This window comes from Cygnus atratus, chromosome 2 (assembly GCF_013377495.2).
Source record: "Cygnus atratus isolate AKBS03 ecotype Queensland, Australia chromosome 2, CAtr_DNAZoo_HiC_assembly, whole genome shotgun sequence".
Taxonomy (NCBI): domain Eukaryota; kingdom Metazoa; phylum Chordata; class Aves; order Anseriformes; family Anatidae; genus Cygnus; species Cygnus atratus.
This window is the reverse complement of record NC_066363.1, coordinates 121,398,028-121,401,691: the sequence shown is the minus strand read 5'-3', so window position 1 is coordinate 121,401,691 and position 3,664 is coordinate 121,398,028.

The following is a 3,664-nucleotide window of genomic DNA, read 5'->3' as shown; positions in this document are numbered from 1 at the left end:
GGTACAACTTGAGTTCTCTGACTTTGTCTCCCATTCAGTATCATAATTCATAATTTAAGAAACACACAACTTCTCATTACAGAGGACCCAAGAGAGTACCATTATTTTATGCAAATAAGACAGCACGCATTTTGAAACAGTGGCATCAATGCACCTGGATTTTACAGGCAGCAGGGGGCATTCCAATGCCTCCTGCTGGCCAAGGTTAGACACTGCAGGCTAAGACATCATTTAGTCAAGCAACTGTCTTCAGTGCAGAATTCAGCTGGCCTTATTACTACATGCAAGTCTGAAGGCTTCCCTTAAAACAAAATGAGATCTGTCTACTCCCCTAACTTCTCAATTCAGAACTCCTTAGGACTGCCCTTTTTCCACATCTAGGGAATAGAATCATGGAATGGTTTGGGTTGGAAGGGATCTTCAAGATCATCTAGTTCCAACCCCCCTGCCACGGGCAGGGATGCCACCCACTAGACCAAGTTGCTCAAAGCCCCATCCAACCTGGCCTTGAACACTTTCAGGGATGGGGCATCTACAGCTTCTCTGGGCAACTTGTTCCAGTGCCTCACCACCCTCATAGTAAAGAATTTCTTTCTTATATCTAATCTAAATTTCCCCTCTTTTAGTTTAAAACCATTCTCCCTTGTCATTATGTTCCCGAGTGAAAAGTTGCTCTCCATATTTTTCATAAATCCACTTTAAACACTGAAAGGCTGCAATGAGGTCTCCCCTGAGTGTTCTCTTCTCCAGGTTGAACATCCCCAGGTCCCTCAACCTTTCTTCATAGGAGATGTGCTCCAGCCTCCTGATCATCCTAGTGGCCCTCCTCTGGACTTGTTCTAACAGCCCCACATCCTTTGTGTGCTGGGGGCCCTGGGCCTGGATGCAGCACTCCAGGTGGGTCCTCATGAAGGCAGAGCAGAGGGGCACAGTCACCTCCCTTGACCTGCTGGTCACTCCTCTGTTGATGCAGCCTAGGATGCAGTTGGCCTTCTGGGCTGCAATCACACTTTGCAGGCTCATGTTGAACTTTTCATCAACCAACCAAGTCCTTCTCCTTAGAGCTGCTCTTAATCGATTCATCACCCAGCCTGTATTTTCGCTTGGGATTTCCCCAACCCAGGCTCAGCACCTTGCACTTACACTTGTTGAACCTCATTAGGTTCACATGGGCCCACTTCTCAAGCTTGTCCAGGTCCCTTTGGATGGCATCCTTTCTTTCTGTTGTATGAGCTGCACCACTCAGCTTGGTGTCATCTGCAAAATTTCTGAGGGTGCACTCAATCCCACTGCTTGTGTCACTGATAAAGATATTAATCATAGGCAAAAAAAAAAAATAAGGCATAAAAGCACATCTTGCTCCAACAGTTCTCAAGGTCCATGAGTCCTGGGACTCAATTTCTTCTGAACATTTATTGATGAAAGAGGTTGGCCATTATAAATAGATAGATAGATTAATAAATCAATAACAAAAATCAATTTAATTCAAGCTTAAAAGAGAAAGGTGAGAACAATCTTAATTATGTATCATTTTGGCATAGCCATAAGAAAAATCCCTCATCAACAGAAGAATTTTCTTAAACAAAACCGAACCGTGTATACATATTTTCATTTGTTGCTGCCAAATGTGTGTATAGAAGTATCTAGGAACCCCTCACCATGTGCTTCAGCTGATCCATCTAGACAAAAAATAAAAAGAGAAGCTGTACACCATATGACTCCTTAACAGATACTTTAAAATTGTTCTTCAAGTGAGTTTAAAATAGATTCAACATGAAATTGAATTTTTGCAAGTAGGTAAAATTTCATATAACTTTTTTAAGCTGTATAATTTTAATAGCTGTAGACAGTGGGCCAAAAAGAGCTTTAATGTAAAACACACTGAATTTAGTGAAAAGCTTCATTGAATTTACTGGCAATTTGCCCAGATGCCACAGGATTCAGTTTTGCACACACACTTTCCTCCCACTGCTTCTCAAAGCTTTCAGATGTACATATTATAGAGGTTTTCAGAAGACCAGGACTGGTACTACAAGTGAATTTAGTAGTCTTACATCAAAGAGTCCAAGGAGAAAAGCCACCCTGGAATTCTGTCAGAGGAAGTAAACAACAGATTGCTATTTTCACTGTCATCTTTGTAAAAGGCCACTTTTTAGATTCTACAGATACTTTGTTCTGAATGGCACCCCTGAAATCTAATCTGAAGCCCAGACTCCCAAGTGAAAGTGAGTTAGAAGTAGATAAATGTGCCTTTTTTTGTTTCTTTTGCACTAGCACCATCAAACTTTTCAAGCAGGTAAGAATTACGGACATCTGACAATGATCATATTGACAGAAGACACTTATATAAAAACAAAAAATAAAAATCCTGTCTTAGTAAGTAACTTAGTAAATTTCCAGATCATAGCATCTCTAAATCCCAAATAAGTTGCCCATGTTTGTTCTTTACATTTTTTTCTAGCAATTGCTAGGAGGCAGTAATCCTGACAGGATAGTCCAGAGCCATCTCAGATTGTTTTAAACAGAAAGCAGTACGTGACTTAGCAGGACGGCCTTAATACCATGCCACAGCTATCCTTAAATTTGAAGTGTTATTTTCTTTTTTGATGCAAACATCCTCCACCACAGTGAAAAGCAAACAAAATATTGTTTCCCTGCTTCATTACTTTAGTAAGAAGGATTGACGATATGCTTAGCTGGCAGGAAAAAATAATTTATTTCTCTGTCACCTTATTTGTTCACCTGCTGCAAGGTAAATAGAAGCTAAGTCACTTTTTATTTATTTAGCTTTTGCAAGACACCCGTACCGACATGGCTAGCATTATCTATTATATGCAACCACTCTATTATACTGATCACAGAAAACAAAAACAGTGTGAGATCATCTAAAACCAACTTCACTCTCAACAGTTAATATTTGTAGAAAACAACATTCCACCTTTTAGATTTTTGAACATAATGCTTTGATATTTTTCTACTCATCTTTTTTCCAATTTAAAATATGTTTTGAAAATAACAGTAATTTAACTTATTTCATGTTCAAAATGTACTAGGAAAGTAAACGGTCCACATGTAGGAGTTCTCAGTGTCTCGGTTTTATCTGTTATCAAAGATCAATTACTATTATTAGTAAAATCTCTTTGTCAAAACAGTACAAAAAATGTAACTGATAAATATATTTGAAAAATGCAGTTACAAGCCAATTCCCATGTTAATTTCTCAGAGAAATTTCCCACTAGGGCGTGGCTGAAAGCAGAGAAAGTGAGTAGGGATTGTACAGAGATTACTATGTATTAGCGTAAAGCATCTCTTTTCCTGTGAAGTGAAGAATGGTATAAGCTCCACACTCAAAATGAGAGTATAAATTTGACTCAACAAAGCAGCCTGTCTGTAGGAGCTTGTTCCACTCTCATTTCATAGCACAAATAAAATGCTTTTTTATCCTTCCTTTGCAAATAGAGTCAAACATTCTAAGTAAAGTAAAATCTTAAAACAAGGGGACAAGCAAAGAATTTATGTTTCAGGAGACTGCCTGATAGCTAAATGAGATGTAAGGTAAGAGGGTATTATGATAAGCAGATACACGGCCACATAAGTGAATGTAGTGAGGATTTGGGCTTTTTTTTTTCCTTTTTATTTATTTATTTATTTATTTATTTATTTA